The following is a 19,372-nucleotide window of genomic DNA, read 5'->3' as shown; positions in this document are numbered from 1 at the left end:
CATCCTTCATTTGAGCCCATGTTGTGATGGGTGGCTGGCCTCTTGCCTCACGGTGCTCAATGAGTTGCTCCCACCAAATAAGGGTGTAATCTTGGAACTCAAGAGATGCCATGGCGATCTTGGTTTCTTCCTCATAGTTGTGCAAATGAAAGATCTTGTATGCCTTCAATGCCCATGAAAGATATTCTTCGGGATCATTGCTTCTGATGAACTTGGGCATGGTGAACTTGAGTTTATCGTAGTGTTGCTCTTCGTTGTGTTGTGGTCAAGGGTGATGATAACACCCTTGACATGGAGAGTTATCAACCTCATGTTGCTCTTAGCGTTGAGGATTCCCAATGTCTTGTTGCTCTTGGTGAAGTTGTGGTTCTTATCGAGCTTGTTGTTCATGTCTAGCTTGAAGAGGAGCTTGACGTTGCGAGCATGCTTCATAGTTCCTCTCTTGAATTTCCTCGTGAAGAGCTTCTTATTGTTTGTGCGTTTGACTATTGCGGTCGGCGATGGTGCGACTTGTGTCATGGAGGGCACGTTGCGCCTCAAGTGCTTGGGTTTCACGCCATTGTTGTTGTTGATGGAGCGCTTCGCGTCTTGCTCATCTTGGTGTTGGTGCACCCATTCTTACTCTTGTTGGCGTTGGCATTGCCTTTCTTGTGCTTGCGCAAAGGTAGCTTTATTTTGATGACGTCGGTGTTCTTGCACTAGAATTTTCTCTTGAGGATCGGCTCCGTGTAGAGGATTGCAGTTTGCTTGACGGTCTTGTCGTGCGGCTCAATGAAGAGTGTTTGATGTTGGTGTACTTGAGCCGGAGATTGTGTCATCGGAGTGTCGACTCGAGCGACTCCGTCTTGAGTAGGACGACGAGGTAGAAGAGCGGTTGACCATGATGGCTCAAATATCTTCCTTGAGAGAGGCCATGGATGTGTCGAAGTAGTCTCTTGTACATTGCTCGGATTGTCTTAAGTCGGTGGCGAGGTTGTTGATGCGGTCGCCCAAAGCTTTTTGTTCTTGATTTAAAGCTCTTTGTGCACCAAAGAGGTGGCTCTTGGTGATGTAGGAGGTTGAGTCATCGTCTTGCTCGATGAAGAGTGGGTTGGAAGAAGAACTTGACTTATCCATCATTCCAAGCAAATATGTGAGTTGGAGAAAGTGAAGAACTATACCAAATGTACCTTGACCGAAGTTGAAGATGGATCAATGATCACTCAATGAATAATAATGAAATAGCATAATTTGTACCAATTCTTGTCGGTTCTCATACCTACACAAATAAAGGTTATAGTGGAGCTCGGTTAGGATGGTGGCACAAAATTTATGCAATTGTTAGTGAGACTCAATAATGTTGGAAAAGATTCACAAATTCGCAAATGTAACAAGTAGACCAATAGCAGTAGTGGTACACGGAAATGCACACGCAAATAGACAAATGGGGTCGTGCAACCAAAAATGAGCTCAAAATGTGGAATCCACGGGAAATGCTCTTGTTGCACAATGCTAGAGAGACACTAGCACGATTGCTTAAAAGGCGGATACGAGACTTGTGCACAACCTATAAAGCAAAAATGCAACGACTTCTATCCCAAGTATGTGATGTCTACTACACAACCTTCTTCTTGTAGATGTTGTTGGGCCTCCAAGTGCAGTGGTTTGTAGGATAGTAGCAAATTTCCCTCAAGTGGATGACCTAAGGTTTATCAATCCGTGGGAGGCGTAGGATGAAGATGGTCTCTCTCAAACAACCCTGCAACCAAATAACAAAGAGTCTCTTGTGTCCCCAACAAACCCAATACAATGGTAAATTGTATAGGTGCACTAGTTCGGCGAAGAGATGGTGATACAAGTGCAATATGGATGGTAGATATAGGTTTTTGTAATCTGAAAATATAAAAACATCAAGGTAGCAAGTGATAAAAGTGAGCTTAAAAGGTATTGCAATGCTTCGAAACAAGGCCTAGGGTTCATACTTTCACTAGTGCAAGTTCTCTCAACAATAGTAACATAATTGGATCATATAACTATCCATCAATATGCAACAAAGAGTCACTCCAAAGTCACTAATATTGGAGAACAAATGAAGAGATTATTGTAGGGTACGAAACCACCTCAAAGTTATTCTTTCCGATCAATCCATTGGGCTATTCCTATAAGAGCATATCCAGCCGTTCGGTCCCCCAGGGCGCCGAAAAAGAGTGGCCTGGGGGTGAGCCGGCGATAAACTTGTCGCTGGGGGCGGTTTGGCACCCAGCCGTCGCCCCTAGGCGCCGATTTCGGCCCAGTGTTCATCCCAAGTATGTCCAAAAACGGCCCGATATGTCGTGAATCGGCCCATATTTGGCGTGGTTCGGCGTGTTTCAGCGTGAATTTTCGCATACAAATAGAAATCAATTAGTTCGTCACATAGTTCGGCATGTTTCGCCGTGTTTCCGCGTGTTTCATCACATAAATCACACAAATAGTTGAATACAAATTATATAGTTTAACAAATAAAAACTCAAGTTTCATCACACTCATTCCCGGCCTCGCCCTTGAGCCTCCATAGGAGCTCCACTAGATCGTGTTGCAGTTCTTGATGCACCTGTGGGTCTTGGATCTCTTGACGCATATTGAGGTAGTCAATCCAGTTTGCCGGTAGCTTGTGATCAACTTGGGCAAGAGGACCCTGCCTGTAATATGGTTCAGTGTCAAATGATGGCTCTTCCTGCTCGCTCTCAATGATCATGTTGTGCAAGATGACACAGCAAGTCATGATCTCCCACATTTGATCTTTCGACCAGGTTAGAGCAGGGAACCGGACAACAGAAAATCGAGATTGGAGCACACCAAATGCCCGCTCGACATCCTTCCTGCAAGCCTCCTGAACCTTCGCAAACCAGGCGTTCTTGCCTCCTGGCACAGGGTTTGAGATGGTCTTCACAAATTTCGACCATCTCGGATAGATGCCATCAGCTAGATAGTACCCCTTGTTGTACTGCCGCCCATTGACCTCGAAGTTCACTGGAGGAGAATGACCTTCAACAAGCTTGGCAAAGACTGGGGAGCACTGCAGGACGTTGATGTCATTGTGAGTTCCTGGCATCCCAAAGAAAAAGTACCGAATCTAGAGGTCCTGTGTGGCCACTGCCTCAAGTACCACACTGCAACCACTTTTGGCTCCTTTGTACAACCACTGCCAGGCAAATGGATAGTTCTTCCATTTCCAATGCATGCAGTCGATGCTTGCAAGCATCCTAGGAAATCCTCTTGATGCATTCTGTGCTAGGATCCGAGCAGTGTCTTTCGCATTGGGTGTTCGCAAGTACTGCGGTCCAAACACTGCCACCACTGCCCTGCAGAACTTGTAGAAACACTCAATGGTGGTGGACTCGGCCATGCGCCCATAGTCGTCGAGTGAATCATCAGGAGCTCCATATACAAGAATCCCCATAGCTGTCGTGCACTTCTGGATCGAGGTAAATGCAAGTGTGCCGGTGCAGTCCATCTTGCACTTGAAGTAGCTATCGAACTCCCGGATGGAATTCACAATCCTAAGGAAAAGCTTTCGGCTCATACGATAACAGTGTCAAAATGTTTTCTCACCGTGCAATGGAGCGTGGGCGAAGTGGTCCGAGTAGAGCATGCAGTAGCCTTCCAAACGATGTCGGTTATTTGCTTTCACCCGCCCAAGCGCCGAGCCACCTCACCGCGGCTTTTCACTTCTTGCGAGCAGGCCGGAGAGGGCAGCGAGCACCATGAGGTGCTCCTGCTCCTAGACGTCGGCTCTGGCTTCCTCCTCCAGCAACGCCGCAAGCTCCTCCTCATCTTCGGAGTCCATCACCGGTCGGGCAATTCACCGAACACCTTGTGGGCAAGGTGGGTGTCGGTATCAAAACCAGCGGATCTTTGGAAGGGGGTCCCGAACTGTGCGTCTAAGGCTAATGGTAACAGAAGACTGGGGACACGATGTTTACCCAGGTTCAGGCCCTCTAGATGGAGGTAATACCCTACTTCCTGCTTGATTGATCTTGATGATATGAGTATTACAAGAGTTGATCTACCACGAGATCGTAGAGGCTAAACCCTAGAAGCTAGCCTATGATTATGATTGTCCTATCCTATGGACTAAACCCTCCGGTTTATATAGACACTAGAGGGGGCTAGGGTTACACAGAGTCGGTTACAGAGAAGGAGATCTATTATCCGGATCGCCAAGCTTGCCTTCCATGCAAAGGAGAGTCCCATCCGAACACGGGACGAAGTCTTCAATCTTGTATCTTCATAGTCCAACAGTCCGGCCAAAGTACATAGTCCGGTTGTCCAGATACCCCCTTATCCAGGACTCCCTCAGTAGCCCCTGAACCAGGCTTCAATGACGATGAGTCCGACGCGCAGATTGTCTTCGGCATTGCAAGGTGGGTTCCATCTCCAAATACTCCAAAGAAGATTGTGAACACAAGGATCGTGTCCGGCTCTGCAAAATAATTTCCGCGCACCACTGTAGAGAGCATAATACTTTATAAATCCAATTTGCTAACGATTTTTTGCAGCGTATTCTTATGTCGCGGCTTGGTTTTAATACGAACCATTTTTCTCAGCCTGCCACGTCCAGCGGGGCGGTTTCATTGGCACATCTTGTCGAAGTAGAGATTGTGTTCCCTTTATTATGGGATTCTCATCTATACGGGTGCGGGTAACCCCACCACGCCTGTTGGTATGACTCCGTGTTTCTAGGAAATTCCCAAACGGCTACGCCGAGGACGCTTGATATTCATCCCTTTATAGAGGGGTCGAGGCCTATCCCTCTATCTTCACGCTTGCGCCTTCCCGCACTTCGAGTTCCAACACCCAAAGCTCAAGCTTAAGCACTTCGGATCTCCAACCATGTCCGGATCTAACCTTCAAGGCCGGTGGATGGCCTCCTCTGTCACAGAGGAGGACATTGCGAAGCTTAGGGGGGGCGGGTATCTGATCGCCGATGTCAAGCACAGGCTTCCTGTTGCAGGGCAGTTCATCCCTACTCCCGAACCCAACGAGAGTGTCCTATTTGTCTCCCACTTCCTCCGAGGCTTGGGCTTTACTCTTGATCCCTTCGTGAGGGGGATCATGTTCTATTACGGGCTAGATTTTCACGATCTAGCTCTGGAGTCCATCCTTCACATCTCGTCATTTATCGTCGTGTGCGAAGCCTTCCTCCACATCACCCCCACTTCGGCCTATGGCTCAAGACCTTCAATGTGAAGCCGAAGGAGATTGAAGGGCGACATGAAGAGTGCGGAGGCACCACAATAAGCAGAAACGCCGATGTTCCATGGCCAGAAGGTTCTTTCCTGGAGGTATCCGATCTGTGGCAACGGAGGTGGTTTTACATCACAGCTCCCCGAGGCACAAAGTGGGAGGCCGCCCCCGCCTTCCGCTCGGGCCCTCCGCCTCAACTGGCATCGTGGACCAACGTGGGACTGGACTGGGGGTCTGCAAACGATGTACCAACGTTGCAGAGCCGCATTCGGGAGCTTCTTGAGAGGGTGCTACGTCTTGAGCTTGCGTTGGGTTTCCTTGAAGAGGAAATGGTGATGCAGCAATAGTAGCGTAAGTATTTCCCTCAGTTTTTGAGAACCAAGGTATCAATCCAGTAGGAGGCTCCTCAAGAAGTTCCACGAACCTACACAAACAAACAAAGAACTCGCAACCAACGCAATAAAGGGGTTGTCAATCCCTTCACGGCCACTTGCAAAAGTGAGATCTGATAGAGATAATATAATAAGATAAATATATTTTTTGTATTTTATAATATAGATGCAGAAAATAAAGATGCAAATAAAAGTAGATTGGAAGCAAATATGATAAGAGATAGACCCGGGGGCCATAGGTTTCACTAGAGGCTTCTCTCAAGAGCATAAGTATTACGGTGGGTGAACAATTACTATCGAGCAATTGATAGAAAAGTGAATAATTATGACGTTATGTAGGCATGATCATGTATATAGGCATCACGTCCGCAATAAGTAGACCGACTCCTGCCTGCATATACTACTATTACTCCACACATCGACCGCTATCCAGCATGCATCTAGAGTATTAAGTTCATAAGAACAGAGTAACGCATTAAGCAAGATGGCATGATGTAGAGGGATAAACTCAAGCAATATGATATAAACCCCATCTTTTTATCCTCGATGGCAACAATACAATACGTGTCTTGCAACCCTTTCTGTCACTGGGTAATAACACTGCAAGATTGAACCCAAAGCTAAGCACTTCTCCCATGGCAAGAAAGGTCAATCTAGTAGGCCAAACCAAACCGATAATTCGAAGAGACTTGGAAAGATAACTCAATCACATAAAAGAATTTAGAGAAGATTCAATTATTATCCATAAATAAACTTGATCATAAACCCACAATTCATCGGATCTCGACAAACACACCGCAAAAAGAGATTACATCGAATAGATCTCCAGAAGAGAGGGGGAGAACATTGTATTGAGATCCAAAAAGAGAGAAGAAGCCATCTAGCTAATAACTATGGACCCTAAGGTCGGTGGTAAACTACTCACAACTCATCGGAAGTGCTATGGTGTTAATGTAGAAGCCCTCCATGGTGGAATCCCCCTCCGGCAGAACGCCGGCGATGGCTCCAAGATGGGATCTCGCGGATACAGAAGGTTACGGTGGTGGAAATATTTCTTCGGTTGCTCCCTGGATGTTTTCGGGGTATGTAGGCTTATATAGGAGGAAGAAGTACTGCAGTGGCCGCCCGAGGGGCCCACGAGACAGGTGGCGCGCCCTACCCTCTCGTGGACGCCTCGGCTGCTTCTTGACTTGCACTCCAAGTCCTCTGGATCACGTTCATTCCAAAAATCACGCTTCCGAAGGTTTCATTCCGTTTGGACTCCGTTTGATATTCCTTTCCTTCGAAATACTGAAATAGACAAAAATACAGCAATACGGGCTGGGCCTCCGGTTAGTAGGTTAGTCCCAAAAATGATAATAATGTGTCAAATAAAGCCCATAAACATCCAAAACAGGTAATATAATAGCATGGAACAATCAGAAATTATAGATACGTTGGAGACGTATCAAGCATCCCCAAGCTTAATTCCTGCTCGTCCTCGAGTAGGTAAATTATAAAAACAGAATTTTTGATGTGGAATGCTACCTAGCATAATTTCTCAATGTAATTTCCCTTTATTGTGGCATGAATGTTCAGATCCAAGTGATTCAAAATAAAAGTTCATATTGACAAAAGAAATAGCAATACTTCAAGCATACTAATAAAAGCAATCATGTCTTCTCAAAATAACATGGCTAAAGAAAGTTCATCCCTACAAAATCATATAGTTAGGCTATGCTTCATTTTCGTCACACAAAGATGTTCCCAACTTCTATACCCCCGATGACAAGCCAAGCAATTGTTTCGTACTTAAATAATTTCAAACTTTTTCAACCTTCATGCAATACATGAGCGTGAGCCATGGATATAGCACTATGGGTGGAATAGAATAATGATTGGGGATTGTGTGGAGAATACAAAAAAGGAGAAAGTCTCACATTGACGAGGATAATCAATGGGCTATGGGAATGCCCATCAATTGATGTCAACATGAGGAGTAGGGATTGCCATGCAACGGATGCACTAGAGCTATAAATGAATGAAAGCTCAACAAAAGAAAACTAGTGGGTGTGCATCCAACTTGCTTGCTCACGAAGACCTAGGGCATTTGAGGAAGCCCATCGTAGGAATATACAAGCCAAGTTCTATAATGAAAAATTCCCACTAGTATATGAAAGTGACAACACATGAGACTCTCTACATGAAAACATGGTGCTACTTTGAAGCACGATATATATGAGACTCATTACATGAAGAACAAGGTGCTACTTTGAAGCACAAGCATGGAAAAAGAGATAGTAGCATTGCCCCTTTATTTATTTTCTTTTTTTCTTTTTTTCTTTGGCCTTTCTTTTTTTCTTTTGGCCTTTCCATTTTTTTGCGCAAAGCTCTAATAATGATGATCATCACACTTTTATTGATTACAACACATGAATTACAACTCGAAACTAGAACAAGATATGACTCTATATGAATGCCTCCGGCGGTGTACCGGGATGGTGCAATGAATCAAGAGTGACATGTATGAAAAATTATGCATGGTGGCTTTGCCACAAATACGATGTCAACTACATGATCATGCAATGGCAATATGACAAAAGTAATGTATGTCATGATGATGAACGGAACGGTGGAAAGTTGCATGGCAATATATCTCGGAATGGCTATGGAAATGCCATAAATTGGTAGGTATGGTGGCTGTTTTGAGGAAGATATAAGGAGGTTTATGTGTGATAGAGCGTATCATATCACGGGGTTTGGATGCACCGGCGAAGTTTACACCAACTCTCAAGGTGAGAAAGGGCAATGCACGGTACCGAAGAGGCTAGCAATGATGGAAAGGTAAAAGTGCGTATAATCCATGGACTCAACATTAGTCAAAAGAACTCATATACTTATTGCAAAAATTTAGAATTCATCAAAAACCAAGCACTACACGCATGCTCCTAGGGGGATAGATTGGTAGGAAAAGACTATCGCTCGTCCCCGACCGCCACTCATAAGGATGCACAAGCCAGGTACACTTCATGCTTCAAATTTGTTACACAACTTTAACCATACGTGCATTCTACGAGACTTGCTAACTTCAACACAAGCATTCTTTAAATTCATAATCACCCAACTAGCATGACTTTAATATCACTACCTCCCTATCTCAAAACAATTATCAAGTATCAAGTTGATCATGGCATCCAATTCACTTCCTATGATAGTTTTTATTATACCCAACTTGGATGCTCATCATTCTAGGACCAATTTATAACCATAGCAAATACCATGCTGTTCTAAAAGAATCTCAAAATAATATAAGTGCAGCATTAGAGACTAGCAATTTCTTCAAAATTAAACCACTGCCGTGCTCTTAAAGATATAAGTGAAGCACTAGAGCAAAAACTATCAAGCTCAAAAGATATAAGTGAAGCACATAGAGTATTCTATCAAATCCTAAGCAAATAGGATTCTCCCAAAAGGTGTGTTACAGCCAGGATGATTGTGGTAAACTAAAAAGCAAAGACTAATATAATACACGACGCTCCAAGCAAAACACATATCATGTGGTGAATAAAAATATAGCTCCAAGTAAAGTTACCAATGAACGAAGACGAAAGAGGGGATGCCTTCCCGGGGCATCCCCAAGCTTAGGATTTTGGCCATCCTTGAATATCTTGGGGTGCCATGGGCATCCCAAAGCTTAGGTTTTGCCACCCTTTATTCCATAGTCCATAAAAGCTTTACCCAAAACTTGAAAACTTCACAACACAAAACTCAACAGGAAATCTTATAAGCTCCGTTAGTGAAAGAAAACAAAACCACCACATAAGGTACTGTAATGAACTCATTCTTTATTTATTTTGGTGTTGAACCTACTGTATTCGAAGTTCTCTATGGTTCATACCCTTACATACTAGCCATAGATGCATCAAAATAAGCAAACAACACACGAAAGGCGGAATATGTCAAAAACAGAGCAGTTTGTAGGAATCTGTAACTAACACAAACTTCTGGAACCTCAAAAATCCTACCAAAATAGGAAGTCCTAAACAATTTGTTTATTGATCATCAGCAAAAAGATCAATGCAAAAGCACGTTCCTGTGATTTATTGAATTGTTTTTCGTGAGCGCAAAGTTTCTGTTTTTCAGCAGAATCAAATCAACTCATATCATAGGTTATCCTATAGGTTCTACTTGGCACAAACACTAATTAAAAGTTAAAAACACATCTAAACAGAAAGTAGAAACAAAATTTATTACTAAACAGGAACAAAAACAAAGAACACAAAGAAAATTGGGTTGCCTCCCAACTAGCGCTATCGTTTAACGTCCCTAGCTAGGCATAAAAGCGAAGATAGAACTAAGTAGTGCCATCTTTGGCACTTGGTTCATAGGTAGCTCGCATGATAGATTCATAAGGTAATTTGACTTTCTTTCTTGGAAAGTGCTCCATGCCTTTCTTTAATGGAAATTGGAATCTAATATTCCCTTCCTTCATATCAATAATCGCACCAATCGTTCTAAGGAAAGGTCTACCAAGAATAATAGGGCAAGAAAGATTGCAATCTATATCAAGAATGATAAAATCAACGGGCACCAAATTTCTATTTGCAACAATAAGGACATCATTTACCCTTCCTATTGGCTTTTTAATGGTGGAATACGTAAGATGCAAATTTAAAGACCAATCATCAAGATCATGGAAACCTAGAATATCACATAAAGTTTTCGAAATCGTGGAAACACTAGCACCCAAATCACACAAAGCAAAACACTCATAATCTTTAATTTTAATATTTATAGTAGGTTCCCACTCATCATTAAGTTTTCTAGGTATAGAAACTTCCAAATTAAGTTTTTCATCAAAAGATTGCATCAAGGCATCAACGATATGTTTGGTAAAAGCTTTATTTTGACTATAAGCATGTGGAGAATTAACAATGGATTGCAACAAGGAAATACAACTTTCTAAAGAACAATTATCGTAATCGAATTCCTTGAAATCCGAGATAGTGGGTTCAATGCTATTTAAAGTCATGACCTCTCCAATCCCACTTTTACCAAATTTAGCATCAAGATCTAAAAACTCCAAATTCTTGGGACGCCTTCTAAATAAAGTTGACTCATCTCCACTCCCATTATTTTCAAGATTCATATTGCAAAACAAAGATCTAATAGGGGACACATCAATAACTTTAAGATGATCATTATTTTCATGGAAACTAGAAGAACACGCTTTTATAAAGCTATCTTTCTTAGCATGCAATCTAGCAGTTCTTTCCTTGCACTCGTCAATGGAAATTCTCATTATTTTGAGAGACTCATTGATATAATGCTTAGGGGGAGAAGATCTAAGTTTAATAGAATCAACATCAAGCGAAAGTCTATCAACGTTCCTATCCAAATCATCAACTTTGAGCAATTTTTCTTCAAGCAAAGCGTTAAAATTCTTTTGAGAAATCATAAATTCTTTCACACTATTCTCGGCATCTTATTAAAATTACCATAATAATTATTGTAGGAATTTCCATAATTATTAGAGGAATTACTAGGGAACGGTCTAGAATTAAAGTTTCCTCTATAAGCATTGTTTCCAAAACTATTCCTACCAACTAAATTCACATCCATAGATTCATTATTATTCTCAATCAAGGTAGATAAAGGCATATCATTGGGATCAATAGAAGAACTCTTAGTAGCAAACAATCTCATAAGCTCATCCATCTTTCCACTCAAAACATTAATTTCTTCTATAGCATGCACTTTTTTACTAGTAGATCGTTCGGTGTGCCATTGAGAATAATTAGCCATAATATTATCAAGAAGTTTTGTAGCATCTCCTAAAGTGATTTCCATAAACGTGCCTCCGGTGGCCGAATCTAAGAGATTTCTAGAAGCAAATTCAAACCAGCATAAAATTTTTGCATGATCATCCATAAATTCAAACCATGAGTAGGGAAATTGTGAATCATCAATTTCATTCTTTCCCAAGATTGGGCAACATGCTCATGATAAAGTTGTTTAAAATTCATAATATCGTTCCTAAGAGTGATGATCTTAGCGGGAGGAAAATACTTAGAGATAAAAGCATCTTTGCACTTGTTCCAAGAATCAATACTATTTTAGGCAAAGATGAAGACCAAACTTTAGCACGATCTCTAAGCGAAAACGGAAATAGTTTCAATTTAACAATATCATTATCCATATCTTTCTTGTTTTGCATATCACACAGATCAACAAAGTTGTTTAGATAAGTAGCGGCATCTTCACTAGGAAGGCCGGCGAATTGATCTTTCATAACAAGATTCAGCAAAGCGGTATTGATTTCACAAGACTCAACATCATTAAGAGGAGCAATCAGAGTACTAAGGAAATCATTGTTATTGGTATTCGAGAAATCACACAATTTAGTATTATCTTGCGCCATGGCAATAAGTAATCCAACACACAAGCAAACAGAAAATGGCAAGCGAAAGAGAGGGGAAGAAAACGCAAGCGAAAGAGAGAAGAAGAAGGCGAGCGGAAAAGAGAGGAGATTGGGAAAGAGAGGGCAAATAAAACGGCAAAGGTGAAGTGGGGGAGAGGAAAACGAGAGGCAAATGGCAAATAATGTAAATGCGAGGGAGATGAGTTTGTGATGGGTACTTGGTATGTCTTGACTTGAGCGAAGACCTCCTCGGCAACGGCGCCAGAAATCCTTCTTGATACATCTTGAGCTTGCGTTGGTTTTCCTTGAAGAGGAAAGGGTGATGCAGCAATAGTAGCATAAGTATTTCCCTCGGTTTTTGAGAACCAAGGTATCAATCCAGTAGGAGGCTCCTCAACAAGTCCCACAAACCTACACAAACAAACAAAGAACTCGCAACCAACGCAATAAAGGGGTTGTCAATCCCTTCATGGCCACTTGCGGAAGTGAGATCTGATAGAGATAATATAATAAGATATATATATTTTTGGTATTTTATAATATGGATGCAGAAAATAAAGATGCAAATAAAAGTAGATTGGAAGCAAATATGATAAGAGATAGACCCGGGGGGCATAGGTTTCACTAGAGGCTTCTCTCAAGAGCATAAGTATTAGGTGGGTGAACACTTACTGTCGAGCAATTGATAGAAAAGCAAATACTTATGATGTTATCTAGGCATGATCATGTATATAGGCATCACGTCCGCAACAAGTAGACCGACTCCTGCCTGCATCTACTACTATTACTCCACACATCGACTGCTATCCAGCATGCATCTAGAGTATTAAGTTCATAAGAACAGAGTAACGCATTAAGCAAGATGACATGATGTAGAGGGATAAACACAAGCAATATGATATAAACCCCATCTTTTTATTCTCGATGGCAACAATACAATACGTGTCTTGCAACCCTTTCTGTCACTGGGTAAGAACACCGCAAGATTGAACCCAAAGCTAAGCACTTCTCCCATGGCAAGAAAGATCAATCTAGTAGGCCAAACCAAACCGATAATTCAAAGAGACTTGCAAAGATAACTCAATCACATAAAAGAATTCAGAGAAGACGCAATTATTATCCATAAATAAACTTGATCATAAAACCACAATTCATCGGATCTCGACAAACACACTACAAAAAGAGATTACATCGAATAGATCTCCACAAGAGAGGGGGAGAACATTGTATTGAGATCCAAAAAGAGAGAAGAAGCCATCTAGCTAATAGCTATGGACCCGAAGGTCTGTGGTAAACTACTCACAACTCATCGGAAGGGCTATGGTATTGATGTAGAAGCCCTCCATGGTGGAATCCCCCTCCGCCAGAACGCCCGCGACGGCTCCAAGATGGGATCTCGCGGATACAGAAGGTTACGGTGGTGGAAATATTTCTTCGGTTGCTCCCTGGATGTTTTCGGGGTATGTAGGCTTATATAGGAGGAAGAAGTATGTCGGTGGCCGCCCGAGGGGCCCATGAGATAGGGGCACGCCCTATAGGGGGGGGGCGCCCTACCCTCTTGTGGCCGCCTCGGCTGCTTCTTGACTTGCACTCCAAGTCCACTGGATCACGTTCGTTCCAAAAATCACGCTTCCGAAGGTTTCATTCCGTTTGGACTCCGTTTGATATTCCTTTCCTTCGAAATACTGAAATAGACAAAAAAACAGCAATATGGGCTGGGCCTCCGGTTAGTAGGTTAGTCCCAAAAATGATAATAATGTGTAAAATAAAGCCCATAAACATCCAAAACATGTAATATAATAGCATGGAACAATCAAAAATTATAGATACGTTGGAGACGTATCAGAGGGATATTAGTCTTGTCAAAATAATCCAGGAAATGCTAGTTCGGCGGGCCCTGCCGTGCAAACGTCGACCTCTCCGGATGTGGGAGCTCAATCCAGAAGGCCCGCGAACCATTCATCACTTCTTTGGCATGACGCTTGAAGGAATGTATAGGTTGTTCTTCGGACCACAAATAAAGTGTCCGGACACCACCGAGGATGTGGGCCTGAGCTGCAACCGCCCAGATACCCAAGTAAGTGACCTTGTAACCGAATACTTCGTTTATATTTATCATAATATTGTTCTGAAAAACAATCCGCGTCCAGGATTGGCTCATCAAGGCGGAGAGAATCAGGTGTCCGACCCTGCTTCCCGAAGGCTCGCCCGGCCCGGCGATAGCCGAGATGCTCAAACGAGCGCTAAGTCAAGTGCCATCGGGGAAAGACAAAGGGGGAGTGGAGAAGCCAAGAGTGAGCTTCACACATTGTACATCCAAACCGGGGGAATTAATGTTTCCATGAAGTAAGATAATCAGGGAGGCGAATCTAAGGTTTCCTCCCCCCGCGGGAAGAAGGGGGCCGCATCCGAAGACTTGGAAACAGAGGCGGCCAAACAAGGGAAGAGAACTTCACCAGGGGTCCCTGCCCTGAAGGGCGTCCTTGCCGCACCATGCCCGCAAACGGGCGAGCCCTCCATCGAGCTGTAAGTTAATAAACAAGAAGCTATTGCTTTTTCCTCTGAGAGTAATAACCAGGATCTATTTTCTGCAGTCCGGCTAGTAGCTTGTCTCAACAGGGTTCGTCTTCGGGGGATCCTCTTTCGGAGATGATGGAGAGTGAAACCCCACCTGCCTCTCCGCCCCATGGGGCAGGCAACCCTGAGGTGTTGTCATGGAGGAGTCCAGATCTGCTGAGGCCAGAAGCTAACGCTTCATCTGCCTCGAGCCCGGCGCGTTCGCCTCCCATGGAGGGCAATGAGGAAGGTCCGGAACAGTCCGGCGTCCGGCCGAACACACTGACGGACCTCCTGGAGCAAGCCGCTCTCTCGGAGGATCACCGTACGCTAATGGGTACGGTGTTGGAGAAGATTTCATCCGCCACAAGCGGGCTAAATGAAGCTTTTGGAAGCTTGCTCAAAGGCTTTGAGGTACGCGATAAATACGTAATTTTTGGTTGTACAGCACGCGCGAGGTGTGCTTTGTATAGATAGTAGCCCCTGAGACTCTGGTTGCCAGCCCTTGGCGGCAAACGGAGGATCACACTCTCAGGTAAGAATCATACTGCATTCATGCGCAGGTGGCTAAGTGTCCGGCGGTAGACCGGACCTCTGAAGTCGCCGAACTGAGGCGGCAAATTGATGTGGTGGATGCCGACATCACACTTGTAAACAAGCGGTTTGACGAGTCACAGAGTATGTGCTCCTTTTTTACTTATTTGTGTAGAAAATATTAAGAGGATTGTAATATTAATAGTGTATGATGTGGCTGCAGGCGGAGCTGCTACCATTGAGGCCCTGAAGGTGGAACTTGTCCTAGCCAAGGAACAAGCTAGGGCTAGCAATGCGGTTGCCCTAAAGGCGGCCGAAGATTTGAGAGCCGAACAGGCTTCTCGTCGCCGAAGCGAAGATAAAATAGCTGAAATGGCTGTGGAGCTGAAAGACGCCGCCGGCCGGTATGAGCTCCTACAGAAGGAGAATAAAGAAAAATCGGCTGACCTGAAGAAGGCCCTGGATGCGGCCAAGGAGACGCACTCTGGGCTTAGAGCTGCGCGGGAGGAGCTTCGACAGGCCGGGGAAATCGCGGCTGGAAGCCCCTATTTGCTGCGGATGAAGTTTGGAGACCCCAAGTATGCTCCTCTGGATCAGCTTATGAGTGCGCCGGACACGTATGCGGATCTGGCAAAAAGCATAGCTGATGCGACCAAGTTCTACAAGGATAAAAAAGAGAATGATATAGAGAGGTTGTATTGGTCACAATTTAATGCTCTGACGCGGCCGCTGCCATTGAGTGAGAGGATGGCTGCCATAGCCGAGCTCCACAGGTTGTCCGGTCTTGCCATGAGGTCGGTAGTCGACCATCTATGGCCAAAGGGACTAAGACCGGGCAGTTATTTTGGTTTAGTGCAGCAATTCCTTGGCGCTGTATCAAGAATCGATGCCATGAGGAGGTCAGCTTGCATAGAGGGTGCGGGGATGGCTCTTGCCCGTGTCAAGACGTATTGGGCGGATATGGAGGCCACCAGCATTGCAACCCAGAGTCCGGCAGGAGGCCAGGACCCAGCCGAGCACTATTTTGAATAGGTCATAGAAGGTGCCCGTATAATAGAGGCTCAGTGCTCGAAGGATGTCATGTTCGAGTGACAAGTAGATTAATTGTAAACAATTATGTGTTAATTATAAAGCTTGTTTTTATACTTTTTCCTGAAAGTGCTATAAAGCATCCTGTGCGGCCGTTTATGTATGTATATAACTTTGAAAGTTAGCAGTCGTTGGCTTTAGCCCCCACGCATATAATATGGGGGTGCTCAAAAAATATGCGTAATCACACTTGATCCAACGTCTTGGTCCATTAAGGAGGTGATCGCACGTCGAACCAGGCAACCAGACTATATAGTTGTGACACTTTCACTTAGCCATAGGAGGTTAAAAGTGGGGCTACTATGTAGCTCCTGGTACTTCCGCGTGCATCCGGATATGGTGCGCGTACGTACGTGACCGGGAAACCAGTCCTTCGTTGATGCGCAGGAATCCTATAGATTCCGATGAGTCCTCGAGTGGTTGACCAGTCTCTCGTTGTATCATGACAGTCAGTTTTCGGCTTTCTCTACTGAGGTGCTCATTCGGAATAACCAGGGCACAATCGCAGTAGTTCTCCTTTGGTCGCCTTAGCCGATAGAACGGAACGTAAGGCAGCAAACCCAGGAGCCGGGCAAACCCAACATTAGACCAAAGACATGATTCGGAGCTGATGCATATAAGGCCAAACTCGCGACGCCGAACACTCCTGAAGGTATTCGGACTTTATAACATATACTGGGCTGAGTAACGCCCTTGACCTTGTATTTCCAGGTACGTGCATTGATCTGTCGTGGCGAAATGCCTGTAACGCCAGTATCCCCTATGGGTGTATTGAATACCCATGGGATGTCAAGCAACAAAAGATAGTAAAGAAGGTTTACACAGGGGCTTAATCTAAAGATAAACCTTTGAGCGGGGCCCTGCTGCACGTCTGCGCCTTTGTCTCCGTTGTGCCATATCCTGGAAGGGTGCCGCACGATTAGTGTCTGTAAAAACGAAAACTCATGTAAAAGAGTAAGCGTGCGGGAAGTTGGTTATTCTCAATGTATGTGAGAAATATTAGACCTTGGCCTATCGATAAGGCAAGCCGAATTGTGGGCTTTATTACATGTTTACAGCCCCTGGTAACATTTATGGGGATATATGTATAGCACCCAGCTCAGGTTTATCTGGGCTGTTATTGATAGTGGTGCACTGGACTCGTCTAACCGTGTCCGTGGTCTTAACGGCCGATCATGCATTCTGGTGGGAGAGGCTGCTTAGTGTACGGCTGCGAGAGCCGCCTGTAGCGACCCGACCTCAGACGGTCAAGTCTCTGTATATCAGTGCCATCCCTGGATCAGTAATGCTGACATGCACAATACTCGAAGGATTTATAATAGAGTAGCAATCACACACTTATTACATCGAATGTCTCAAAAGAGAAATTATTACAATAATATGGCTTAAGGCCATCTAATGCGAAAACAACGGAAGGCTTGGAAGATAAAGTGAGTCCATCAACTCCAACGGCATAGCTGAGCTGCACGGCAACGACCTAACGAACCTTACTCCTCGTCTGAAAAGTCTGCAACATAATATGTTGCAGCCCGAGAACGGGTCAGCACATGGAATATGCTGGCAATATAACACAGTAGAATGAAAATAGAATAATGCTAACACTACATGCATATTTGGCTGGTGGAAAGCTCTACGCTTATAGTTTTGCATAAAGCCAATTTTTCCCTACTACAAAGGAATAAATTTTATTTAACTATCATGGTAGTTGAACAACATTGAGAAGGTAACCCAACTCAATCCCAATTAAAGTGATTAACAACCCAACAATATTAATTAGGGGTGATGAGATACATAAGATACTTCAAATACTAGACACTCAGAATTGTCCATAACCAGGGACACGGCTAACCATGATTAGATTGTACACTCTGCAGAGGTTTGCGCACTTTTCCCCACAAGACTCGATCGCCTCCGTTGATTTCTCGCACTGCATGGTGTTTGAGAAACGGATGACCGAGACATAGTCTTTCAGAAACATTAACTCTCTACTCCTTGTAGACCATACCAAACCTACAAAACCCACTACCTATTGATCTACCTGTTCAAGAGCTTCACGTAACTTACTCAGCTATGCTAGAGCCCATAATAGCTTGTGGCTGCACACGGAAGTTTCTAGCATGAATCATCTCAGTTCCCTTTGAGCCTGGGTGGCGGTCCATAGGAAAATCACACGGTAACCCCGGGATTTCCAAAAAAAATCAACAGGCAATCACTGGTATCCCCAGGTGCCTCAATCCACCCAGATGTGTATTAAAGTTGCCACCTTAAGTTGAACCATTAAGTAACAATCTCACATCTGTCATGGAATACACTCGAACCCAAACCACGTCTACAAGCATAGCATTGCGGTATAAGCATAACGTAGAAGTAACTCCCAAGGGTTTGATAGTAAACAGGGCAATAGGTTCTACCTCATCAACTACTCCCAATACCCACATGTTATCAACTCCTAACCATGCAATGTTTGAGGGTTGAAACTAATGCATAAAAACTGGGTATGAAAAGAGTATGATCAATGTGTTACTTGCCTTGCTGACGATCCACGAAACCTAGAGACTCGTAGTAACACGCTTCGGACTCCGGTAATTCTATCGCAAACAAACAATAACATACATAAGCAACTAGCAAGGATGCACGGGCAAAAACATCAACTGAAAGCAAAGAACCTGCAAGTTCAACTTAAGAACTCCGGTTAGCAAAAGAATCAAAACAAATGGAGCAGCGAAACTCAAACGGCAAAAGAAACAAAATCCGTTTACTAATCTGGACTAAGGTCAAATTTTTATAGTACCAAAACTTAGTTTAAGTTGATTAAGCAGAAAGAGGGTTTCGAGACGAAACTCCGGGCTTTCGAATCACCTGATTCCGACTAACGAGCGAAAAGATAAACAGAAACTAAGATTGGATCAGAAATCATGATCAGAAAAATCGCGGAATAAATCCGGCAAAAGGAAAAGCGACGAACAGATTAACGAATGAGCGTTCATTATCTGAAACTAAACGAAGAACACGTTCGTTAAAACGAACGGACGAGCGAACGCTCACTAAATAAATAAACCGGAGAAACAAACCGATCTATAAAAAAACGCAACTAGGGTTTCGAAAAAAACCAAACGGTTCTTAAAAAAACCGGCGGTCTCGGATTCCGGCGGATACCTCCGGTGAGGGGGCGGGTGGTGGCGAGGCGGGGCTC

The sequence above is a fragment of the Triticum dicoccoides genome, chromosome 2B, assembly GCF_002162155.2.
Source record: "Triticum dicoccoides isolate Atlit2015 ecotype Zavitan chromosome 2B, WEW_v2.0, whole genome shotgun sequence".
NCBI lineage: Eukaryota > Viridiplantae > Streptophyta > Magnoliopsida > Poales > Poaceae > Triticum > Triticum dicoccoides.
Note: the sequence above shows the minus strand (reverse complement) of the source record.